At 37.2% G+C, this 25,165-nt stretch overlaps 12 non-coding genes across 12 annotated transcripts; all 12 read left to right on the forward strand.

The window, feature by feature from the left end:
• The first annotated feature begins 5,165 nt into the window (after window positions 1-5,165).
• On the forward strand, window positions 5,166-5,248 carry trnal-uaa (transfer RNA leucine (anticodon UAA)). Its single transcript has one exon. It is a non-coding gene; the product is annotated as a tRNA-Leu (tRNA).
• Window positions 5,249-6,124: 876 nt separating this feature from the next.
• On the forward strand, window positions 6,125-6,207 carry trnal-uaa (transfer RNA leucine (anticodon UAA)). The gene has a single exon. It is a non-coding gene; the product is annotated as a tRNA-Leu (tRNA).
• Window positions 6,208-6,917: 710 nt separating this feature from the next.
• Window positions 6,918-7,000, forward strand: trnal-uaa (transfer RNA leucine (anticodon UAA)). Its single transcript has one exon. It is a non-coding gene; the product is annotated as a tRNA-Leu (tRNA).
• A 989-nt stretch (window positions 7,001-7,989) lies between these two features.
• trnal-uaa (transfer RNA leucine (anticodon UAA)) lies at window positions 7,990-8,072 on the forward strand. The gene has a single exon. It is a non-coding gene; the product is annotated as a tRNA-Leu (tRNA).
• A 398-nt stretch (window positions 8,073-8,470) lies between these two features.
• trnal-uaa (transfer RNA leucine (anticodon UAA)) lies at window positions 8,471-8,553 on the forward strand. Its single transcript has one exon. It is a non-coding gene; the product is annotated as a tRNA-Leu (tRNA).
• Window positions 8,554-8,948: 395 nt separating this feature from the next.
• trnal-uaa (transfer RNA leucine (anticodon UAA)) lies at window positions 8,949-9,031 on the forward strand. Its single transcript has one exon. It is a non-coding gene; the product is annotated as a tRNA-Leu (tRNA).
• A 5,296-nt stretch (window positions 9,032-14,327) lies between these two features.
• On the forward strand, window positions 14,328-14,410 carry trnal-uaa (transfer RNA leucine (anticodon UAA)). Its single transcript has one exon. It is a non-coding gene; the product is annotated as a tRNA-Leu (tRNA).
• Window positions 14,411-14,802: 392 nt separating this feature from the next.
• trnal-uaa (transfer RNA leucine (anticodon UAA)) lies at window positions 14,803-14,885 on the forward strand. The gene has a single exon. It is a non-coding gene; the product is annotated as a tRNA-Leu (tRNA).
• Window positions 14,886-16,663: 1,778 nt separating this feature from the next.
• trnal-uaa (transfer RNA leucine (anticodon UAA)) lies at window positions 16,664-16,746 on the forward strand. Its single transcript has one exon. It is a non-coding gene; the product is annotated as a tRNA-Leu (tRNA).
• A 3,143-nt stretch (window positions 16,747-19,889) lies between these two features.
• Window positions 19,890-19,972, forward strand: trnal-uaa (transfer RNA leucine (anticodon UAA)). The gene has a single exon. It is a non-coding gene; the product is annotated as a tRNA-Leu (tRNA).
• A 2,738-nt stretch (window positions 19,973-22,710) lies between these two features.
• trnal-uaa (transfer RNA leucine (anticodon UAA)) lies at window positions 22,711-22,793 on the forward strand. Its single transcript has one exon. It is a non-coding gene; the product is annotated as a tRNA-Leu (tRNA).
• Window positions 22,794-24,866: 2,073 nt separating this feature from the next.
• On the forward strand, window positions 24,867-24,949 carry trnal-uaa (transfer RNA leucine (anticodon UAA)). The gene has a single exon. It is a non-coding gene; the product is annotated as a tRNA-Leu (tRNA).
• Window positions 24,950-25,165: the final 216 nt, after the last annotated feature.

Here is a 25,165-nt window from a genome sequence, read left to right on the forward strand (position 1 = left end):
ATTCTAATGTCCACCAAACCTACTCCCGCATTGATTTCTTTCTAACCAGTAATTCAATCATACCAAATATTTTAGAAACCAAAATACATCCGATCATTATTAGCGACCACTCTGCGGTAACTCTAACATGGAACCTATCTGCAATACAAAAGCACCCCACCAGATGGCGTTTTAATACATCACTCTTGAAAGATCCAGAATTTGACAGCTACTTCAAGAGAGAGTGGACATCCTTCCTTGAAATAAATGACTCTCCAAAGTCATCAGCATCGCTACTATGGGAAACATGGAAAGTAGTTTTACGGGGGAAAATTATTTCATATTCAGTACATAAAAAAAAAAAGGACAGAGAAAGAGAAACCCAACTGGAAGAAAGAATAAAAGAATTAGAAATTTTACATGCAAATAATCAATCAGAAAGCATCTATAAAGAAATTAGAGAAAAAAAAATATTGCTCAATGAAATAATAAACAAAAGAAACCAGTTTCTGATTCACAGGCTCCGTCAAGAAACTTTTCACCATAGCAATAAATCCGGAAAATATTTAGCCAGTCAAATTAAAAGAAATAAAGAAAGAACAGCCATAACCTCCATCAGAAACTCGGCAGGGAAGCTAACCAACTCACCAGTTGAAATAAACAAGATATTTCAAGATTACTATACAAAATTATACTCATCTGATCTTGATCCAAACCAAGAAGACATAACCCAATTCCTCGATAACACCATTCTACCAAAACTCAACATGGAACAAATAAACACACTAGAATCACCAATCACTGAAAAAGAACTTCATTCCGCATTGAAAAGCATGCAAAATAATAAAGCACCAGGTCCGGATGGCTTCCCTGCTGAGTTCTATGAACATTTTTGGTCAACTTTATACCCACTATTTAGCAGAACAATAACAGACATAAAACATAACGCAAAATTCCCTTCCCACATGAATACAGCACTTATATCACTCATCCCTAAACCTAACAAAGACCACACCTTCACATCCAACTATCGTCCTATCTCACTTATGAATGTCGACATAAAAATTATTAGCAAAGCACTAGCCCATAGAATTGAACAAATTATACAGTATATAATCCATCCTGATCAGACCGGCTTCATAAAAGGTAGACATGCATCTAATAATACCCGCAGATTATACAACTTAATGCACTACTCATCAGTACAACAGAAAGATACTCTCATTACCACATTAGACGCCGAAAAAGCTTTCGATAGGGTCAACTGGAAATTTTTATTCACCACGTTACAAAAATTCGGCTTTGGAGAGTCGTTTATTAACTGGATCAAGATTTTATACACATCACCATCGGCCACAGTAACAACGAACGGACTAACATCACAAAGCTTCACACTGCACAGGGGAACGAGGCAGGGATGTCCACTCTCTCCATCCCTATTCACCATTTTTATTGAACCTTTAGCAGCAGCTATCCGTCAAAACCCAGCAATCAAAGGTATTGAAACACCACAACAAACACATAAAATCTCACTCTATGCAGATGATATCCTACTATATATACAAGAACCCCTAACATCTACTCAAGAAATAATTAAAACAATTCAGTCCTTCTCAAAAATATCCGATTATGCAATAAACTGGAATAAATCTTCCACCCTCCCTTTACATAAAACCAAATGGGATGTGGCTCCCCAGCAATCACCAATACCTATTTGTCAAGATCACATCACTTACTTAGGCATTAAGATTTCCTCCAGACTGTCAGAGTTGGTAACACTCAACTTCACACCATTGCTAAAAAAAATAGAAGACGACTTGCTCAGATGGCTCAATCTCCCAATCTCCATAATCGGCAGGATAGCAGCAATAAAAATGACGATTTTACCGAAAATTAATTACCTATTCTCAATGATTCCAACCCACCCCACACTCACCTGGTTTAAATCACTAGACTCCATTATAACTCGCTTCTACTGGAAAAATAAAACGCCAAGGATAAAACTCACTACACTTCAAAAAAGTAAGGTTCAAGGAGGACTAGAAGCACCAAATTTCCAATATTACTCAATGGCTAACCAACTGCAATACATATACAAATGGATTCGCCCCACCCAATCTGATATTGTATGGCTAGATATAGAACAATCATTATGCAAAGAATTAAATATAGCTGACATACCATTCCTCACCAAATCAATTAAACAACACACATGTTTTAAGGCAGTAACTATAGCCACCACTCTGACAGCCTGGTGGAAATTTCACCAAATCACTAATTCTACATTAGCTCCATCTAACCTCACCCCACTGTGGAACAACCGTGACTTTATAAGCAATAAAAAAACATTGAACTTTCACACATGGGCGGAAAAGGGTATCACCCACATTAAGCATATTTTCAAATCTAACACATTTAGACCATTTCCGGAACTGGCCCAGGAGTATGGCATCGGGAACAACGAATTTTTAAAATACCTACAACTCAAATCTTCTGTTCTGACAAAAATAAACATCAGAGACACAAATTTAGAACTTCCACCGGCAATATCAGACTTGGTCAACATTTCCTCTCCAAAGAAACTTCTCTCTAAAATATACAAAATGATCTCAAATCAACTTCAGACCATATACTTACCAACAATAAAATGGGAAAACGATCTATCAATAGCCCCTGATGCCAACTTCTGGACCCAAATCTGTAAAAACATCTATCACATGTCCAAAAATTCGAATCTTCAGTTAATACAATACAAAATACTTCACAGAACGCATTACACGGGCAATAGATTAGCTAAAATGGGATTCACATCAGAAATTTGCACACATTGCAATCAAAATTCTACAGATACATACATTCATGCAACCTGGCACTGCACTCCAATCAAACACTTTTGGGAAGAGGTCACACAGGCACTATCAACTATAGTTGGCTGCCACATCCCAATGTCGCCTTCCCTTTGCTTGCTGGGGGACCTCACAATAATAACTGATAAAACCATAAACTCTAAAATACTCCTCACAGCTCTAGCCATCGCCAAGAAAACTATCCTCATGAACTGGAAAACCAGAAATAAATTACACATTAACATCTGGAAAAATCTTATAACAGACTTCATGGCAATGGAACTCGCATCTCCCCTTCATAATAACACATCTGAAACTGATCCCTGCCATCCAACACTTTCTGAACTCTTACAGCTATGAATCCTTTCTCTGTTTTCAACTCTGACTTCTCTCACCTTCTTACTCAACCCACGAATATTCATATTAGTTGTTTAAACTTGTTTCTGTCATCATTGTTATTGCTATCTTTACTGTTACTGTTATGATTACTAATTTCACTTTTTTTTTTTTTTTTTTTTTTTTTTTTTTTCATTGTTGTAACTACTGTTGTTGCTGTCTTTTGCTCTTACCGTTATGATCACCACTGCCATCATCATTGTCATTTATTATTATTATTAATATTATTATTATTATTATCATCATCAATATTGCCATTGTCAATGCTGTTTTAGAATTAGATATCATTGTCATCACTAGTGCAATAACTTCCCCCTTATCTCTTCATGGGTTTTTAATGCACCACAACATAGAATAAAAAAAAAATAAAAAATTTAAAAAAAAAAAAAAAAGGAGGATTAAGGATATATGGAAAAACCTCACAAACACCAAGGCAGGCCAGACAGGCGAGAAGTGGTTTCAACGGGACAGCATCTCTGTCCCAATTTGAGACACTCTCGCACTGTACTCCCTATTTTAATGCACCTTAGACATTGCACATAACACACATAACACAAAAAAAAAAAATTAAAAATTAAAAAAAAAATAGGAAAAGATATGGACTGATGAGATGAGGGGGAAGGTTATCTTATATTATCTTATATTATATTATCTTATTATATCGTATTTTATGCAGGATTGACAATGGCAATTATTACATAGGAGGAAGGATGGAAGTAAAAAATCTACCAACACAATATTGGCAATATGGTGGTAGTGGGAAGTGGGATGGTGATGGTAATAACAATGGTAATACATAATAAACGGTTACTTTGTTTACGCATACACACACATACACATAACCACACTCACACCCGCACACATACACACTTAAACACTTAAATCACTCTTGTCACTGCTGGAAGTATGGATTTACAAGATTGCTCACTACTGCACTATGTTGGTTTGTTTGTATGTATGCCTGATTGTTAAATATAAAAAAAATAAAAAAAATAAAAAAAAAAGAAAACTGTAAATATATTATTATTTCTCAACTGTCTCAATACAGTGTAATTGTCCTCAAAATCTTTTATTATTATTATTATTATTGTAACAGACTCCAACAAAGTCTGTTACAATACCGGTAATGATGTAGCGTACTGGCGCTTGTTGTATGTGTGTATGCAATGTATTTTTCCCCTCGTGGCTTGCCGTAGATAGGAATGGGTCAATTGTTGCACAAAACATACCGTAAATAATCATTCAAACATACTTTTATCTTGCTCCTTTTTTCTCCTCCTCTGTCATTTTCTTCTTTCTATTTTCGGCACCAGAGGGACACGTTCTTTTTTGTGATGGCTTAACATTACGGTGACTATGCGCAGTTGCGCACAAATTGTCTATGCACGCGCGAGGTGTCTAGATTATGCGCATGACTTAAACGCTGGCAGACACAGCAGCAGTTGTAGGCAGGTATATTGATCATGAAATCAGAATTTTCTTGTCTTTAATTATTCATTCATTCATATTAATTCATTCATTTATGTCACTTGTTTAAGTCATCTAAAAAAAATCTTTTTCGATTTTTCAGCTCGATTGGGGGGCCCCCTGGTGGCCAAGGGGCCCCAAGCAACCGCTTAGTTTGCTTATGCCTCGGGCCGGCCCTGCCTGTTAGCTATCTGTCAGTGTTGCGTAGATGGAACACACATCTAGGACAGAATGGTCATTGTGGGTTCAAACCCAACTCATTCATTTTGATTTGTAAACACAAATTATGCATATGAATAGAAGTGGTCAATTCAAATGTTAATAGTGAAAAAATAGAGTCTTGTTCAAACCAATGGACAAATGTTATTGTGAGTTCAAACCCAACTGCTAGTACTAAAAATTATGTTTTCATTTTGATTTGTTAAAATAAAATATGCATATGAAATAGAAGCTTAAAGTGGTCAATACAAATTCCCAACCAGGATGGCTGAGTGGTTAAGGCGTTGGGTTTAAGATCCAATGGACAAATGTCCTCGTGGGTTAAAATCCCATTCTTGGTAATAAAACAATTAGCTTTTAATTGGAAGTTTAAGCAGAAATTGAGAAATTGAAGTACAGCATAGAGGGGCAAGTTCAAGTGTGGGGGTCTGTTGCAGTAAAACAAAATAAAAGTCTGCTTTTAACCCCACTCCTTGTAGTTCAGTTTAGTCTTTCGAGCTTTTTAAGCACTAGTTATGCATTTGAAATGGCAACTTAAAACGATGTTCAAATATGAGGGTGTGTTGCAGTAAAAAAAAAAAAAAAGTCTTGTCCCAACCAATGGACAAATGTCATTGGGGGTTCAAACCCATCTCCTTCATTTTGATTTGTAAACACAAATTATGCATATGAAATAGAAGTTTAAAGTGGTCAATTCAAATGTTAGGGTCTGCTGCAGTAAAAGTAAGAGTGTAGTCCCAACCAGGATGGCCGAGTGGTTAAGGTGTTGGACTTAGGTTGAGGGTGTGTTGCGGTGAAAGAAAAAATAAAGTCTTGTCCCAACCAATGGACAAATGTCATTGTGGGTTCAAACCCAACTCCTTCATTTTGATTTGTAAAATACAGAATAGAGGGGCAAGTTCAAGTGTGGGCGTCTGTTGCAGTAAAAAAAAAAGTCTGCTTTCAACCCCACTCCTGGTAGTTCAGTTTAGTCTTTCAAGCTTTTTAAGCACTAGTTATGCATTTGAAATGGCAACTTAAAACGATGTTCAAATAAGAGTGTGTTGCAAAAAAAAAAAAAAAGTCTTGTCCCAACCAATGGACAAATGTCATTGTGGGTTCAAACCCAACTCCTTCATTTTGATTTGTAAACACAAAATACGCATATGAAATAGAAGCTTAAAGTGGTCAATTCAAATGTTAGGGTCTGACGCAGTAAAAGTAATTGTGCAGTCACTACCAAGATGTCCGAGTGGTTAAGGTGTTGGACTTAAGATCCAACGGACAAATGTCCTCGTGGGTTCAAACCCTACTCCTGGTAATAACAATTGCCTTTCCCTTTGAAGTTTAAGCAGAAATTAAACAGTTGAAGTACATCATAGAGGGGCAAGTTCAAATGTGGGGGTCTGTTGCAATAAAAAAGTCTGGTTTCAACCCCACTCAATGTAGTGGGGCTCGAATTAAGTCTTTCGAGCTTTTTAAGCACTAGTTGTGCATTTGAAATGGCAACTTAAAACGATGTTCAAATATGAGTGCGTGTGGCAGTAAAAGAAAAAAAAAAGTCTTGTCCCAACCAATGGACAAATGTCATTGTGGGTTCAAACCCAACTCCTTCATTTTGATTTGTAAACACAAATTATGCAAATGAAATAGAAATTTAAAGTGGTCAATTCAAATGTTAGGGTCTGGTGTAGTAAAAGTAAGTGTGCAGTCCCAACCAGGATGGCCGAGTGGTTAAGGCGTTTCAACCCCACTCCATGTAGTGGGGCTTGAATTAAGTCTTTCGAGCTTTTTAAGCACTAGTTGTGCATTTGAAATGGCAACTTAAAACGATGTTCAAATATGAGTGCGTGTGGCAGTAAAAGAAAAAAAAAAAGTCTTGTCCCAACCAATGGACAAATGTCATTGTGGGTTCAAACCCAACTCCTTTATTTTGATTTGTAAACACAAATTATGCAAATGAAATAGAAATTTAAAGTGGTCAATTCAAATGTTAGGGTCTAGTGTAGTAAAAGTAGGTGTGCAGTCCCAACCAGGATGGCCGAGTGGTTAAGGCGTTGGACTTAAGATCCAATGGACAAATGTCCTCGTGGGTTCAAACCCCACTCCTGGTAATAACAATGGCCTTTCCATTTGAAGTTTAAGCAGAAATTAAACAGTTGAAGTACATCATAGAGGGGCAAGTTCAAATGTGGGGGTCTGTTGCAATAAAAAAGTCTGGTTTCAACCCCACTCCTGGTAGTGGGGCTCGAATTAAGTCTTTTGAGCTTTTTAAGCACTAGTTGTGCATTTGAAATGGCAACTTAAAGCGATGTTCAAATATGAGTGCGTGTTGCAGTAAAAGAAAAAAAAGTCTTGACCCAACCAATGGACAAATGTCATTGTGGGTTCAAACCCAACTCCTTCATTTTGATTTGTAAACACAAATTATGGATATGAAATACAAATTTAAAGTTGTCAATTCAAATGTTAATAGAGAAAAAATAGAGTCTTGTTCAAACCAATGGGCAAATGGCATTGTGGGTTCAAACCCAACTGCTAGTACTAAAAATTAGGTTTTCATTTTGATTTGTTAACATAAATTATGGATATGAAATAGAAGCTTAAAGTGGTCAATACAAATTCCCAACCAGGATGGCCGAGTGGTTAAGGCGTTTGGGTTTAAAATCCAATGGACAAATGTCCTTTTGGGTTAAAACCCCATTCCTGGTAATAAAACAATTAGGTTTTAATTGGAAGTTTAAGCAGAAATTTAGAAATTGAAGTATAGCATAGAGGGGCAAGTTCAAGTGTGGGCGTCTGTTGCAGTAAAAAAAAAGTCTGCTTTCAACCTCACTCCTGGTAGTTCAGTTTAGTCTTTCAAGCTTTTTAAGCACTAGTTATGCATTTGAAATGGCAACTTAAAACGATGTTCAAATAAGAGGGTGTGTTGCAAAAAAAAATAAAAAGTCTTGTCCCAACCACTGGACAAATGTCATTGTGGGTTCAAACCCAACTCCTTCATTTTGATTTGTAAACACAAATTACGCATATGAAATAGAAGCTTAAAGTGGTCAATTCAAATGTTAGGGTCTGCTGCAGTAAAAGTAATTGTGCAGTCACCACCAGGATGGCCGAGTGGTTAAGGCGTTGGACTTAAGATCCAATGGAAAAATGTGCTCGTGGGTTCAAACCCCACTCCTGGTAATAACATTGGCTTTTCCATTTGAAGTTTAAGCAGAAATTAAACAGTTGAAGTACATCATAGAGGGGCAAGTTCAAATGTGGGGGTCCGTTGCAATAGAAAAATGTCTGGTTTCAACCCCACTCCTTGTAGTGGGGCTCGAATTAAGTATTTCGAGCTTTTTAAGCACTAGTTATGTATTTGAAATGGCAACTTAAAACAATGTTCAAATATGAGGGTGTGTTGCAGTAAAAGAAAAAAAAAAAAGTCTTGTCCCAACCAATGGACAAATGTCATTGTGGGTTCAAACCCAACTCCTTCATTTTGATTTGTAAACACAAATTATGCATATGAAATAGAAGCTTAAAGTGGTCAATTCAAATGTTAGGGTCTGGTGCAGTAAAATTAATGAGCAGTCACCACCAGGATGGCCGAGTGGTTAAGGCGTTGGACTTAAGATCCAATGGACAAATGTCCTCGTGGGTTCAAACCCCACTCCTGGTAATGACAATTGCCTTTCCCTTTGAAGTTTAAGCAGAAATTAAACAGTTGAAGTACATCATAGAGGGGCAAGTTCAAATGTGGGGGTCTTTTGCAATAAAAAAGTCTGGTTTCAACCCCACTCCTTGTAGTGGGGCTCGAATTAAGTCTTTCGAGCTTTTTAAGCACTAGTTGTGCATTTGAAATGGCAACTTAAAACGATGTTCAAATATGAGTGCGTGTGGCAGTAAAAGAAAAAAAAAAGTCTTGTCCCAACCAATGGACAAATGTCATTGTGGGTTCAAACCCCAATCCTTCATTTTGATTTGTAAACACAAATTATGCAAATGAAATAGAAATTTAAAGTGGTCAATTCAAATGTTAGGGTCTGGTGTAGTAAAAGTAAGTGTGCATTCCCAACCAGGATGGCCGAGGGGTTAAGGCTTTGGACTTAAGATCAAATGGACAAATGTCCTCGTGGGTTCAAACCCCACTCCTGGTAATAACAATGGCCTTTCCATTTGAAGTTTAAGCAGAAATTAAACAGTTGAAGTACATCATAGAGGGGCAAGTTCAAATGTGGGGGTCTTTTGCAATAAAAAAGTCTGGTTACAACCCCACTCCATGTAGTGTGGCTCGAATTAAGTCTTTCGAGCTTTTTAAGCACTAGTTGTGTATTTGAAATGGCAATTTAAAACGATGTTCAAATATGAGTGCGTGTGGCAGTAAAAGAAAAAAAAAAGTCTTGTCCATACCAATGGACAAATGTCATTGTGGGTTCAAACCCAACTCCTTCATTTTGATTTTTAAACACAAATTATGCATATGAAATAGAAGCTTAAAGTGGTCAATTCAAATGTTAGGGTCTGGTGCAGTAAAAGCAGGCGTGTAGTCCCAACCAGGATGGCTGAGTGGTTAAGGCGTTAAGATCCAATAGACAAATGTTCTCGTGGGTACAAACCCCACTCCTGGTAATAACAATTGCCTTTCCATTTGAAGTTTAAGCAGAAATTTAGAAATTGAAGTATAGCATAGAGGGTCAAGTTCAAGTGTGGGCGTCTGTTGCAGTAAAAAAAAAGTCTGCTTTCAACCCCACTCCTGGTAGTTCAGTTTAGTCTTTCGAGCTTTTTAAGCACTAGTTGTGCATTTGAAATGGCAACTTAAAACGATGTTCAAATATGAGTGCGTGTTGCAGTAGAAGAAAAAAAAGTCTTGTCCCAACAAATGGACAAATGTCATTGTGGGTTCAAACCCAACTCCTTAATTTTGATTTGTAAACACAAATTATGCATATGAAATAGAAGTTTAAAGTGGTCAATTCAAATGTTAATAGAGAAAAAATAGAGTCTTGTTCAAACCAATGGGCAAATGTCATTGTGGGTTCAAACCCAACTGCTAGTACTAAAAATTAGGTTTTCATTTTAATTTGTTAACATAAATTATGGATATGAAATAGAAGCTTAAAGTGGTCACTACGAATTCCCAACCGAGATGGCCGAGTGGTTAAGGCGTTTGGGTTTAAAATCCAATGGACAAATGTCCTTTGGGGTTAAAACCCCATTCCTGTTAATGAAACAATCAGCTTTTAATTGGAAGTTTAAGCAGAAATTTAGAAATTGAAGTATAGCATAGAGGGGCAAGTTCAAGTGTGGGCGTCTGTTGCAGTAAAAAAAAAGTCTGCTTTCAACCCCACTCCTGGTAGTTCAGTGTAGTCTTTCGAGCTTTTTAAGCACTAGTTATGCATTTGAAATGGCAACTTAAAACGATGTTCAAATATGAGTGCGTGTGGCAGTAAAAGAAAAAAAAGTCTTGTCCCAACCAATGGACAAATGTCATTGTGGGTTCAAACCCAACTCATTCATTTTGATTTGTAAACTCAAATTATGCAAATGAAATAGAAATTTAAAGTGGTCAATTCCAATGTTAGGGTCTGCTGTAGTAAAAGTAAGTGTGCAGTCCAAACCAGGATGGCCGAGTGGTTAAGGCGTTGGACTTAAGATCCAATGGACAAATGTCCTTGTTTGTTCAAACTCCACTCCTGGTAATAACAATTGCCTTTCCATTTGAAGTTTAAGCAGAAATTAAGAAATTGAAGTACAGCATAGAGGGTCAAGTTCACATGTTGGGGTCTTTTGCAGTAAAAAAGTCTGGTTTCAACCCCACTCCTGGGAGTGGTGCTCGAATTAAGTCTTTCGAGCTTTTTAAGCACTAGTTATGCATTTGAAATGGCAACTTAAAACGATGTTCAAATATGAGGGCGTGTTGCAGTAAAAAAAAAAAAAAAGTCTTGTCCCAACCAATGGACAAATGTCATTGTGGGTTCAAACCCAACTCCTTCATTTTGATTTGTAAACACTAATTACGCATATGAAATAGAAGCTTAAAGTGGTCAATTCAAATGTTAGGGTCTGCTGCAGTAAAAGTAAGCGTGTAGAGCCAACCAGGATGGCCGAGTGGTTAAGGCGTTAAGATCCAATGGACATATGTCTATGAGGTGCCCCGAGGGACATTATTCAGAATTGCATGCACATACATGTACTTTTCCTCTCACATACACATATGAAACCAAATTCATTCACATACTATAGTGAAATGCTCACACACATACAAGTGAAATGCTTTTACAAACACAACTGAAACGCTCTCATACATACAACTGAAATTATTAAGCGCACACACACAACTGAAATGCTCACACACACACAACTGAAACGCTCACACACACACAACTGAAATGCTCTCATACATACAACTGTAAAATATTACGCTCACACACACAACTGAAACACTCACACACACACAACTGAAATGCTCACACACACAACTGAAATGCTCTCATATACACAACTGAAATGCTCACACACACACAACTGAAATGCTCTCACACACACAACTGAAATTGTTCCGCCCCAATGATAATGAAATAAGCAACAATCTTAAAATGTTTAAATTTATTGAAGTAACAAGTAGTATCAGTATAGTAACAAGTTGTATCTAAATACAAATTAACTATCTACATCAAATAACAGCAAGTTCAAAAATAAAGAAAATAAAAGTGCAGCTGTGTCAAAATTTGTATCAAGTTCAAAAATAGAAAATAAATAAAAGTGCCACTCGTCATAGCATCCCCTGGTTGGGGGATGTGGACTAACATAATATTGTAGGCTACTTAAAAACGTGAAATAAAAAAAAAAAGTATATATTACACATATTAAAATAGACATAACATTTGATATGGGATTAAAATGATGGACAGTGTATAAGATATAAACTAATAATTAATTATTTTAATATTCCTTTGTTCCGATTAGAGCATGTAAGCGGAGAGAGAGAGCGCATTTCTGAATATTCCTCCGCTCGCTCATTCCGCTCAGGGTCGCGCGCGCAACCCAGAATGTTCTGCTGGCTCGAAAATATGTGGAATAAGGGCTGTCTCCGACTAAAGTTTTTTTCTAGTCGACTAGTAGCTGTTCATTTAAGCCGTTAGTGGACAATCCGCCCCATTATATTAATTTAATTACTTAAATAGGCTATACAGGATAATCAGCGTTATATTGCCGCACTCAAGCTCACGCATAAAGCTTGCCACAAAGAACCGGCAAAAGTAATGATTATGAATGTATAAAAAATAGCAAGGAGACATTTAATTGTTTATTAATAAACTGGTGTTTTCTGTGTTGCTGCAAAGATGAAGTTGACTATGCGGACTCGCCATCAACGAATAAAGAGCATATAAAGGAAAATTTCCTCCCGTTTGGTGCGCGCCACCTGTCACGTCTCTATTCCCCACCAGTGGGGCGCGCCACACACTTCGAGAACCGCTGGTGTAGCGCGATTGGCGGGCGAACGAACCATAGGAACGAACGGTCAACTTCGGTCGCTTGTATTGTGAAAGGCGCGCTTTTGTACTATGCCTTCTTTCAACAGCTTCTAGTTCTTCGTCTTGAGGTGCACTACTGCCACCAACTGGACTGGAGTGGGGACTTTAACCACCTTCCGTTTCAACTGAAATGCATGCATACAACATACTGAAATGCTTGCATACAACATACTGAAATGCTTGCATACAACATACTGAAATGCTTGCATACAACATACTGAAATGCTTGCATACAACATACTGAAATGCTTGCATACAACATACTGAAATGCTTTTCAGTTGTGTGAGTGAGAGCGTTTCAGTTGTGTTTGTAAAAGCATTTCACTTGAATGTGTGTGAGCATTTCAGTTGTGTGTGTGTGACCATTTCAGTTGTGTGTGTGAGAGCATTTCAGTTGTGTGTGTGTGAGCATTTCAGTTGTGTATGTGAGAGCATTTCAGTTGTGTGTGTGTGAGCATTTCAGTTGTGTGTGTGTGAGTGTTTCAGTTGTGTGTATGAGCGTAATATTTTCAGTTGTATGTATGAGAGCATTTCAGTTGTGTATGTGAGAGCATTTCAGTTGTGTGTGTGTGAGCATTTCAGTTGTGTGTGTGTGAGTGTTTCAGTTGTGTGTATGAGCGTAATATTTTCAGTTGTATGTATGAGAGCATTTCAGTTGTGTGTGTGAGCGTTTCAGTTGTGTGTGTGTATGCATTTCAGTTGTGTGTGTGCGCGTAATAATTTCAGTTGTATGTATGAGAGCGTTTCAGTTGTGTTTGTAAAAGCATTTCACTTGTATGTGTGTGAGCATTTCACTATAGTATGTGAATGAATTTGGTTTCATATGTGTATGTGAGAGGAAAAGTACATGTATGTGCATGCAATTCTGAATAATGTCCCTAGGGGCACCTCATATATGTCCTCGTGGGTTCAAACCCCACTCCTGGTAATGACAATTGCCTTTCCATTTGAAGTTTAAGCAGAAATTAAGAAGTTGAAGTACATCATAGAGGGGCAAGTTCAAATGTGGGGGTTTGTTGCAATAAAAAAGTCTGGTTTCAACCCCACTCCTGGTAATGGGGCTCGAATTAAGTCTTTTGAGCTTTTTAAGCACTAGTTGTGCATTTGAAATGGCAACTTAAAACGATGTTCAAATATGAGTGCGTGTTGCAGTAGAAGAAAAAAAAGTCTTGTCCCAACAAATGGACAAATGTCATTGTGGGTTCAAACCCAACTCCTTAATTTTGATTTGTAAACACAAATTATGCATATGAAATAGAAGTTTAAAGTGGTCAATTCAAATGTTAATAGAGAAAAAATAGAGTCTTGTTCAAACCAATGGGCAAATGTCATTGTGGGTTCAAACCCAACTGCTAGTACAAAAAATTAGGTTTTCATTTTGATTTGTTAACATAAATTATGGATATGAAATAGAAGCTTAAAGTGGTCAATACATATTCCCAACCGAGATGGCCGAGTGGTTAAGGCGTTTGGGTTTAAAATCCAATGGACAAATGCCCTTTTGGGTTAAAACCCCATTCCTGGTAATGAAACAATTAGCTTTTAATTGGAAGTTTAAGCAGAAATTTAGAAATTGAAGTATAGCATAGAGGGGCAAGTTCAAGTGTGGGCGTCTGTTGCAGTAAAAAAAAAGTCTGCTTTCAACCCCACTCCTGGTAGTTCAGTGTAGTCTTTCGAGCTTTTTAAGCACTAGTTATGCATTTGAAATGGCAACTTAAAACGATGTTCAAATATGAGTGCGTGTTTCAGTAAAAGAAAAAAAAGTCTTGTCCCAACCAATGGACAAATGTCATTGTGGGTTCAAACCCAACTCCTTCATTTTGATTTGTAAACACAAATTATGCATATGAAATAGAAGCTTAAAGTGGTCAATTCAAATGTTAGGGTCTGGTGCAGTAAAAGTAATTGAGCATTCACCACCAGGATGGCCGAGTGGTTAAGGCGTTGGACTTAAGATCCAATGGACAAATGTCCTCGTGGGTTCAAACCCCACTCCTGGTAATAACAATTGCCTTTCCCTTTGAAGTTTAAGCAGAAATTAAACAGTTGAAGTACATCATAGAGGGGCAAGTTCAAATGTGGGGGTCTGTTGCAATAGAAAAGTATCTGGTTTCAACCCCACTCCTTGTAGTGGGGCTCGAATTAAGTATTTCGAGCTTTTTAAGCACTAGTTATGTATTTGAAATGGCAACTTAAAATAATGTTCAAATATGAGGGTGTGTTGCAGTAAAAAAAAAAGTCTTGTCCCAACCAATGGACAAATGTCATTGTGGGTTCAAACCCAACTCCTTCATTTTGATTTGTAAACACAAATTATGCATGTGAAATAGAAGCTTAAAGTGGTCAATTCAAATGTTAGGGTCTGGTGCAGTAAAAGTAATTGAGCAGTCACCACCAGGATGGCCGAGTGGTTAAGGCGTTGGACTTAAGATCCAATGGACAAATGTCCTCGTGGGTTCAAACCCCACTCCTGGTAATAACAATTGCCTTTGCCTTTGAAGTTTAAGCAGAAATTAAACAGTTGAAGTACATCATAGAGGGGCAAGTTCAAATGTTAGGGTCTGCTGCAGTAAAAGCAGGCGTGTAGTCCCAACCAGGATGGCTGAGTGGTTAAGGCGTTAAGATCCAATGGACAAATGTTCTCGTGGGTTCAAACCCCACTCCTGGTAATAAAAATTGCCTTTCCATTTGAAGTTTAAGCAGAAATTTAGAAATTGAAGTATAGCATAGAGGGTCAAGTTCAAGTGTGGGCGTCTGTTGCAGTAAAAAAAAAAGTCTGCTTTCAACCCCACTCCTGGTAGTTCAGTTTAGTCTTTCGAGCTTTTTAAGCACTAGTTGTGCATTTGAAATGGCAACTTAAAACGATGTTCAAATATGAGTGCGTGTTGCAGTAGAAGAAAAAAAAGTCTTGTCCCAACAAATGGACAAATGTCATTGTGGGTTCAAACCCAACTCCTTCATTTTGATTTGTAAACACAAATTATGCATATGAAATAGAAGTTTAAAGTGGTCAATTCAAATGTTAATAGAGAAAAAATAGAGTCTTGTTCAAACCAATGGGCAAATGTCATTGTGGGTTCAAACCCAACTGCTAGTACTAAAAATTAGGTTTTCATTTTAATTTGTTAACATAAATTATGGATATGAAATAGAAGCTTAAAGTGGTCACTACAAATTCCCAACCGAGATGGCCGAGTGGTTAAGGCGTTTGGGTTTAAAATCCAATGGACAAATGTCCTTTGGGGTTAAAACCCCATTCCTGTTAATGAAACAATTAGCTTTTAATTGGAAGTTTAAGCAGAAATTTAGAAATTGAAGTATAGCATAGAGGGGCAAGTTCAAGTGTGGGCGTCTGTTGCAGTAAAAAAAAAGTCTGCTTTCAACCCCACTCCTGGTAGTTCAGTTCAGTCTTTCGAGCTTTTTAAGCACTAGTTATGCATTTGAAATGGCAACTTAAAACGATGTTCAAATATGAGTGCGTGTTGCAGTAGAAGAAAAAAAAGTCTTGTCCCAACAAATGGACAAATGTCATTGTGGGTTCAAACCCAACTCCTTCATTTTGATTTGTAAACACAAATTATGCATATGAAATAGAAGTTTAAAGTGGTCAATTCAAATGTTAATAGAGAAAAAATAGAGTCTTGTTCAAACCAATGGGCAAATGTCATTGTGGGTTCAAACCCAACTGCTAGTACTAAAAATTAGGTTTTCATTTTAATTTGTTAACATAAATTATGGATATGAAATAGAAGCTTAAAGTGGTCACTACAAATTCCCAACCGAGATGGCCGAGTGGTTAAGGCGTTTGGGTTTAAAATCCAATGGACAAATGTCCTTTGGGGTTAAAACCCCATTCCTGTTAATGAAACAATTAGCTTTTAATTGGAAGTTTAAGCGTAAATTTAGAAATTGAAGTATAGCATAGAGGGGCAAGTTCAAGTGTGGGCGTCTGTTGCAGTAAAAAAAAAGTCTGCTTTCAACCCCACTCCTGGTAGTTCAGTTCAGTCTTTCGAGCTTTTTAAGCACTAGTTATGCATTTGAAATGGCAACTTAAAACGATGTTCAAATATGAGTGCGTGTGGCAGTAAAAGAAAAAAAAGTCTTGTCCCAACCAATGGACAAATGTCATTGTGGGTTCAAACCCAACTCCTTCATTTTGATTTGTAAACACAAATTATGCATGTGAAATAGAAGCTTAAAGTGGTCAATTCAAATGTTAGGGTCTGGTGCAGTAAAAGTAATTGAGCAGTCACCACCAGGATGGCCGAGTGGTTAAGGTGTTGGACTTAAGATCCAATGGACAAATGTCCTCGTGGGTTCAAACCCCACTCCTGGTAATAACAATTGCCTTTCCCTTTGAAGTTTAAGCAGAAATTAAACAGTTGAAGTACATCATAGAGGGGCAAGTTCAAATGTTAGGGTCTGCTGCAGTAAAAGCAGGCGTGTAGTCCCAACCAGGATGGCTGAGTGGTTAAGGCGTTAAGATCCAATGGACAAATGTTCTCGTGGGTTCAAACCCCACTCCTGGTAATAAAAATTGCCTTTCCATTTGAAGTTTAAGCAGAAATTTAGAAATTGAAGTATAGCATAGAGGGTCAAGTTCAAGTGTGGGCGTCTGTTGCAGTAAAAAAAAAAGTCTGCTTTCAACCCCACTCCTGGTAGTTCAGTTTAGTCTTTCGAGCTTTTTAAGCACTAGTTGTGTATTTGAAATGGCAACTTAAAACGATGTTCAAATATGAGTGCGTGTTGCAGTAGAAGAAAAAAAAGTCTTGTCCCAACAAATGGACAAATGTCATTGTGGGTTCAAACCCAACTCCTTCATTTTGATTTGTAAACACAAATTATGCATATGAAATAGAAGTTTAAAGTGGTCAATTCAAATGTTAATAGAGAAAAAATAGAGTCTTGTTCAAACCAATGGGCAAATGTCATTGTGGGTTCAAACCCAACTGCTAGTACTAAAAATTAGGTTTTCATTTTAATTTGTTAACATAAATTATGGATATGAAATAGAAGCTTAAAGTGGTCACTACAAATTCCCAACCGAGATGGCCGAGTGGTTAAGGCGTTTGGGTTTAAAATCCAATGGACAAATGTCCTTTGGGGTTAAAACCCCATTCCTGTTAATGAAACAATTAGCTTTTAATTGGAAGTTTAAGCAGAAATTTAGAAATTGAAGTATAGCATAGAGGGGCAAGTTCAAGTGTGGGCGTCTGTTGCAGTAAAAAAAAAGTCTGCTTTCAACCCCACTCCTGGTAGTTCAGTTCAGTCTTTCGAGCTTTTTAAGCACTAGTTATGCATTTGAAATGGCAACTTAAAACGATGTTCAAATATGAGTGCGTGTTGCAGTAGAAGAAAAAAAAGTCTTGTCCCAACAAATGGACAAATGTCATTGTGGGTTCAAACCCAACTCCTTCATTTTGATTTGTAAACACAAATTATGCATATGAAATAGAAGTTTAAAGTGGTCAATTCAAATGTTAATAGAGAAAAAATAGAGTCTTGTTCAAACCAATGGGCAAATGTCATTGTGGGTTTAAACCCAACTGCTAGTACTAAAAATTAGGTTTTCATTTTAATTTGTTAACATAAATTATGGATATGAAATAGAAGCTTAAAGTGGTCACTACAAATTCCCAACCGAGATGGCCGAGTGGTTAAGGCGTTTGGGTTTAAAATCCAATGGACAAATGTCCTTTGGGGTTAAAACCCCATTCCTGTTAATGAAACAATTAGCTTTTAATTGGAAGTTTAAGCAGAAATTTAGAAATTGAAGTATAGCATAGAGGGGCAAGTTCAAGTGTGGGCGTCTGTTGCAGTAAAAAAAAAGTCTGCTTTCAACCCCACTCCTGGTAGTTCAGTTCAGTCTTTCGAGCTTTTTAAGCACTAGTTATGCATTTGAAATGGCAACTTAAAACGATGTTCAAATATGAGTGCGTGTGGCAGTAAAAGAAAAAAAAGTCTTGTCCCAACCAATGGACAAATGTCATTGTGGGTTCAAACCCAACTCCTTCATTTTGATTTGTAAACTCAAATTATGCAAATGAAATAGAAATTTAAAGTGGTCAATTCCAATGTTAGGGTCTGCTGTAGTAAAAGTAAGTGTGCAGTCCAAACCAGGATGGCCGAGTGGTTAAGGCCTTGGACTTAAGATCCAATGGACAAATGTCCTTGTTTGTTCATATCCACTCCTGGTAATAACAATTGCCTTTACATTTGAAGTTTAAGCAGAAATTAAGAAATTGAAGTACAGCATAGAGGGTCAAGTTTACATGTTGGGGTCTTTTGCAGTAAAAAAGTCTGGTTTCAACCCCACTCCTAGGAGTGGTGCTCGAATTAAGTCTTTTGAGCTTTTTAAGCACTAGTTGTGCATTTGAAATGGCAACTTAAAACGATGTTCAAATATGAGTGCGTGTTGCAGTAGAAGAAAAAAAAGTCTTGTCCCAACAAATGGACAAATGTCATTGTGGGTTCAAACCCAACTCCTTAATTTTGATTTGTAAACACAAATTATGCATATGAAATAGAAGTTTAAAGTGGTCAATTCAAATGTTAATAGAGAAAAAATAGAGTCTTGTTCAAACCAATGGGCAAATGTCATTGTGGGTTCAAACCCAACTGCTAGTACTAAAAATTAGGTTTTCATTTTGATTTGTTAACATAAATTATGGATATGAAATAGAAGCTTAAAGTGGTCAATACATATTCCCAACCGAGATGGCCGAGTGGTTAAGGCGTTTGGGTTTAAAATCCAATGGACAAATGCCCTTTTGGGTTAAAACCCCATTCCTGGTAATGAAACAATTAGCTTTTAATTGGAAGTTTAAGCAGAAATTTAGAAATTGAAGTATAGCATAGAGGGGCAAGTTCAAGTGTGGGCGTCTGTTGCAGTAAAAAAAAAGTCTGCTTTCAACCCCACTCCTGGTAGTTCAGTGTAGTCTTTCGAGCTTTTTAAGCACTAGTTATGCATTTGAAATGGCAACTTAAAACGATGTTCAAATATGAGTGCGTGTTTCAGTAAAAGAAAAAAAAGTCTTGTCCCAACCAATGGACAAATGTCATTGTGGGTTCAAACCCCACTCCTGGTAATAACAATTGCCTTTCCCTTTGAAGTTTAAGCAGAAATTAAACAGTTGAAGTACATCATAGAGGGGCAAGTTCAAATGTGGGGGTCTGTTGCAATAGAAAAATATCTGGTTTCAACCCCACTCCTTGTAGTGGGGCTCGAATTAAGTATTTCGAGCTTTTTAAGCACTAGTTATGTATTTGAAATGGCAACTTAAAACAATGTTCAAATATGAGGGTGTGTTGCAGTAAAAAAAAAAGTCTTGTCCCAACCAATGGACAAATGTCATTGTGGGTTCAAACCCAACTCCTTCATTTTGATTTGTAAACACAAATTATGCATGTGAAATAGAAGCTTAAAGTGGTCAATTCAAATGTTAGGGTCTGGTGCAGTAAAAGTAATTGAGCAGTCACCACCAGGATGGCCGAGTGGTTAAGGCGTTGGACTTAAGATCCAATGGACAAATGTCCTCGTGGGTTCAAACCCCACTCCTGGTAATAACAATTGCCTTTCGCTTTGAAGTTTAAGCAGAAATTAAACAGTTGAAGTACATCATAGAGGGGCAAGTTCAAATGTTAGGGTCTGCTGCAGTAAAAGCAGGCGTGTAGTCCCAACCAGGATGGCTGAGTGGTTAAGGCGTTAAGATCCAATGGACAAATGTTCTCGTGGGTTCAAACCCCACTCCTGGTAATAAAAATTGCCTTTCCATTTGAAGTTTAAGCAGAAATTTAGAAATTGAAGTATAGCATAGAGGGTCAAGTTCAAGTGTGGGCGTCTGTTGCAGTAAAAAAAAAAGTCTGCTTTCAACCCCACTCCTGGTAGTTCAGTTTAGTCTTTCGAGCTTTTTAAGCACTAGTTGTGCATTTGAAATGGCAACTTAAAACGATGTTCAAATATGAGTGCGTGTTGCAGTAGAAGAAAAAAAAGTCTTGTCCCAACAAATGGACAAATGTCATTGTGGGTTCAAACCCAACTCCTTCATTTTGATTTGTAAACACAAATTATGCATATGAAATAGAAGTTTAAAGTGGTCAATTCAAATGTTAATAGAGAAAAAATAGAGTCTTGTTCAAACCAATGGGCAAATGTCATTGTGGGTTCAAACCCAACTGCTAGTACTAAAAATTAGGTTTTCATTTTAATTTGTTAACATAAATTATGGATATGAAATAGAAGCTTAAAGTGGTCACTACAAATTCCCAACCGAGATGGCCGAGTGGTTAAGGCGTTTGGGTTTAAAATCCAATGGACAAATGTCCTTTGGGGTTAAAACCCCATTCCTGTTAATGAAACAATTAGCTTTTAATTGGAAGTTTAAGCAGAAATTTAGAAATTGAAGTATAGCATAGAGGGGCAAGTTCAAGTGTGGGCGTCTGTTGCAGTAAAAAAAAAGTCTGCTTTCAACCCCACTCCTGGTAGTTCAGTTCAGTCTTTCGAGCTTTTTAAGCACTAGTTATGCATTTGAAATGGCAACTTAAAACGATGTTCAAATATGAGTGCGTGTGGCAGTAAAAGAAAAAAAAGTCTTGTCCCAACCAATGGACAAATGTCATTGTGGGTTCAAACCCAACTCCTTCATTTTGATTTGTAAACTCAAATTATGCAAATGAAATAGAAATTTAAAGTGGTCAATTCCAATGTTAGGGTCTGCTGTAGTAAAAGTAAGTGTGCAGTCCAAACCAGGATGGCCGAGTGGTTAAGGCGTTGGACTTAAGATCCAATGGACAAATGTCCTTGTTTGTTCAAACTCCACTCCTGGTAATAACAATTGCCTTTCCATTTGAAGTTTAAGCAGAAATTAAGAAATTGAAGTACAGCATAGAGGGTCAAGTTCACATGTTGGGGTCTTTTGCAGTAAAAAAGTCTGGTTTCAACCCCACTCCTGGGAGTGGTGCTCGAATTAAGTCTTTCGAGCTTTTTAAGCACTAGTTATGCATTTGAAATGGCAACTTAAAACGATGTTCAAATATGAGGGCGTGTTGCAGTAAAAAAAAAAAAAAAGTCTTGTCCCAACCAATGGACAAATGTCATTGTGGGTTCAAACCCAACTCCTTCATTTTGATTTGTAAACACTAATTACGCATATGAAATAGAAGCTTAAAGTGGTCAATTCAAATGTTAGGGTCTGCTGCAGTAAAAGTAAGCGTGTAGAGCCAACCAGGATGGCCGAGTGGTTAAGGCGTTAAGATCCAATGGACAAATGTCCTCGTGGGTTCAAACCCCACTCCTGGTAATGACAATTGCCTTTCCATTTGAAGTTTAAGCAGAAATTAAGAAGTTGAAGTACATCATAGAGGGGCAAGTTCAAATGTGGGGGTTTGTTGCAATAAAAAAGTCTGGTTTCAACCCCACTCCTGGTAATGGGGCTCGAATTAAGTCTTTTGAGCTTTTTAAGCACTAGTTGTGCATTTGAAATGGCAACTTAAAACGATGTTCAAATATGAGTGCGTGTTGCAGTAGAAGAAAAAAAAGTCTTGTCCCAACAAATGGACAAATGTCATTGTGGGTTCAAACCCAACTCCTTCATTTTGATTTGTAAACACAAATTATGCATATGAAATAGAAGTTTAAAGTGGTCAATTCAAATGTTAATAGAGAAAAAATAGAGTCTTGTTCAAACCAATGGGCAGATGTCATTGTGGGTTCAAACCCAACTGCTAGTACTAAAAATTAGGTTTTCATTTTGATTTGTTAACATAAATTATGGATATGAAATAGAAGCTTAAAGTGGTCAATACATATTCCCAACCGAGATGGCCGAGTGGTTAAGGCGTTTGGGTTTAAAATCCAATGGACAAATGCCCTTTTGGGTTAAAACCCCATTCCTGGTAATGAAACAATTAGCTTTTAATTGGAAGTTTAAGCAGAAATTTAGAAATTGAAGTATAGCATAGAGGGGCAAGTTCAAGTGTGGGCGTCTGTTGCAGTAAAAAAAAAGTCTGCTTTCAACCCCACTCCTGGTAGTTCAGTGTAGTCTTTCGAGCTTTTTAAGCACTAGTTATGCATTTGAAATGGCAACTTAAAACGATGTTCAAATATGAGTGCGTGTGGCAGTAAAAGAAAAAAAAGTCTTGTCCCAACCAATGGACAAATGTCATTGTGGGTTCAAACCCAACTCCTTCATTTTGATTTGTAAACACAAATTATGCATATGAAATAGAAGCTTAAAGTGGTCAATTCAAATGTTCAGGGTCAATTCAGGGTCTGGTGCAGTAAAAGTAATTGAGCATTCATCACCAGGATGGCCGAGTGGTTAAGGCGTTGGACTTAAGATCCAATGGACAAATGTCCTCGTGGGTTCAAACCCCACTCCTGGTAATAACAATTGCCTTTCCCTTTGAAGTTTAAGCAGAAATTAAACAGTTGAAGTACATCATAGAGGGGCAAGTTCAAATGTGGGGGTCTGTTGCAATAGAAAAATATCTGGTTTCAACCCCACTCCTTGTAGTGGGGCTCGAATTAAGTATTTCGAGCTTTTTAAGCACTAGTTATGTATTTGAAATGGCAACTTAAAACAATGTTCAAATATGAGGGTGTGTTGCAGTGAAAAAAAAAGTCTTGTCCCAACAAATGGACAAATGTCATTGTGGGTTCAAACCCAACTCCTTCATTTTGATTTGTAAACACAAATTATGCATATGAAATAGAAGTTTAAAGTGGTCAATTCAAATGTTAATAGAGAAAAAATAGAGTCTTGTTCAAACCAATGGGCAAATGTCATTGTGGGTTCAAACCCAACTGCTAGTACTAAAAATTAGGTTTTCATTTTAATTTGTTAACATAAATTATGGATATGAAATAGAAGCTTAAAGTGGTCACTACAAATTCCCAACCGAGATGGCCGAGTGGTTAAGGCGTTTGGGTTTAAAATCCAATGGACAAATGTCCTTTGGGGTTAAAACCCCATTCCTGTTAATGAAACAATTAGCTTTTAATTGGAAGTTTAAGCAGAAATTTAGAAATTGAAGTATAGCATAGAGGGGCAAGTTCAAGTGTGGGCGTCTGTTGCAGTAAAAAAAAAGTCTGCTTTCAACCCCACTCCTGGTAGTTCAGTTCAGTCTTTCGAGCTTTTTAAGCACTAGTTATGCATTTGAAATGGCAACTTAAAACGATGTTCAAATATGAGTGCGTGTGGCAGTAAAAGAAAAAAAAGTCTTGTCCCAACCAATGGACAAATGTCATTGTGGGTTCAAACCCAACTCCTTCATTTTGATTTGTAAACTCAAATTATGCAAATGAAATAGAAATTTAAAGTGGTCAATTCCAATGTTAGGGTCTGCTGTAGTAAAAGTAAGTGTGCAGTCCAAACCAGGATGGCCGAGTGGTTAAGGCCTTGGACTTAAGATCCAATGGACAAATGTCCTTGTTTGTTCATATCCACTCCTGGTAATAACAATTGCCTTTACATTTGAAGTTTAAGCAGAAATTAAGAAATTGAAGTACAGCATAGAGGGTCAAGTTTACATGTTGGGGTCTTTTGCAGTAAAAAAGTCTGGTTTCAACCCCACTCCTAGGAGTGGTGCTCGAATTAAGTCTTTTGAGCTTTTTAAGCACTAGTTGTGCATTTGAAATGGCAACTTAAAACGATGTTCAAATATGAGTGCGTGTTGCAGTAGAAGAAAAAAAAGTCTTGTCCCAACAAATGGACAAATGTCATTGTGGGTTCAAACCCAACTCCTTCATTTTGATTTGTAAACACAAATTATGCATATGAAATAGAAGTTTAAAGTGGTCAATTCAAATGTTAATAGAGAAAAAATAGAGTCTTGTTCAAACCAATGGGCAAATGTCATTGTGGGTTCAAACCCAACTGCTAGTACTAAAAATTAGGTTTTCATTTTGATTTGTTAACATAAATTATGGATATGAAATAGAAGCTTAAAGTGGTCAATACATATTCCCAACCGAGATGGCCGAGTGGTTAAGGCGTTTGGGTTTAAAATCCAATGGACAAATGCCCTTTTGGGTTAAAACCCCATTCCTGGTAATGAAACAATTAGCTTTTAATTGGAAGTTTAAGCAGAAATTTAGAAATTGAAGTATAGCATAGAGGGGCAAGTTCAAGTGTGGGCGTCTGTTGCAGTAAAAAAAAAGTCTGCTTTCAACCCCACTCCTGGTAGTTCAGTGTAGTCTTTCGAGCTTTTTAAGCACTAGTTATGCATTTGAAATGGCAACTTAAAACAATGTTCAAATATGAGTGCGTGTGGCAGTAAAAGAAAAAAAAGTCTTGTCCCAACCAATGGACAAATGTCATTGTGGGTTCAAACCCAACTCCTTCATTTTGATTTGTAAACACAAATTATGCATATGAAATAGAAGCTTAAAGTGGTCAATTCAAATGTTCAGGGTCAATTCAGGGTCTGGTGCAGTAAAAGTAATTGAGCATTCACCACCAGGATGGCCGAGTGGTTAAGGCGTTGGACTTAAGATCCAATGGACAAATGTCCTCGTGGGTTCAAACCCCACTCCTGGTAATAACAATTGCCTTTCCCTTTGAAGTTTAAGCAGAAATTAAACAGTTGAAGTACATCATAGAGGGGCAAGTTCAAATGTGGGGGTCTGTTGCAATAGAAAAATATCTGGTTTCAACCCCACTCCTTGTAGTGGGGCTCGAATTAAGTATTTCGAGCTTTTTAAGCACTAGTTATGTATTTGAAATGGCAACTTAAAACAATGTTCAAATATGAGGG

The sequence above is a fragment of the Siphateles boraxobius genome, unplaced genomic scaffold (genome assembly GCF_051911475.1).
Source record: "Siphateles boraxobius isolate OS27281-9 unplaced genomic scaffold, OSU_SipBor_1 12, whole genome shotgun sequence".
Lineage (NCBI taxonomy): Eukaryota > Metazoa > Chordata > Actinopteri > Cypriniformes > Leuciscidae > Siphateles > Siphateles boraxobius.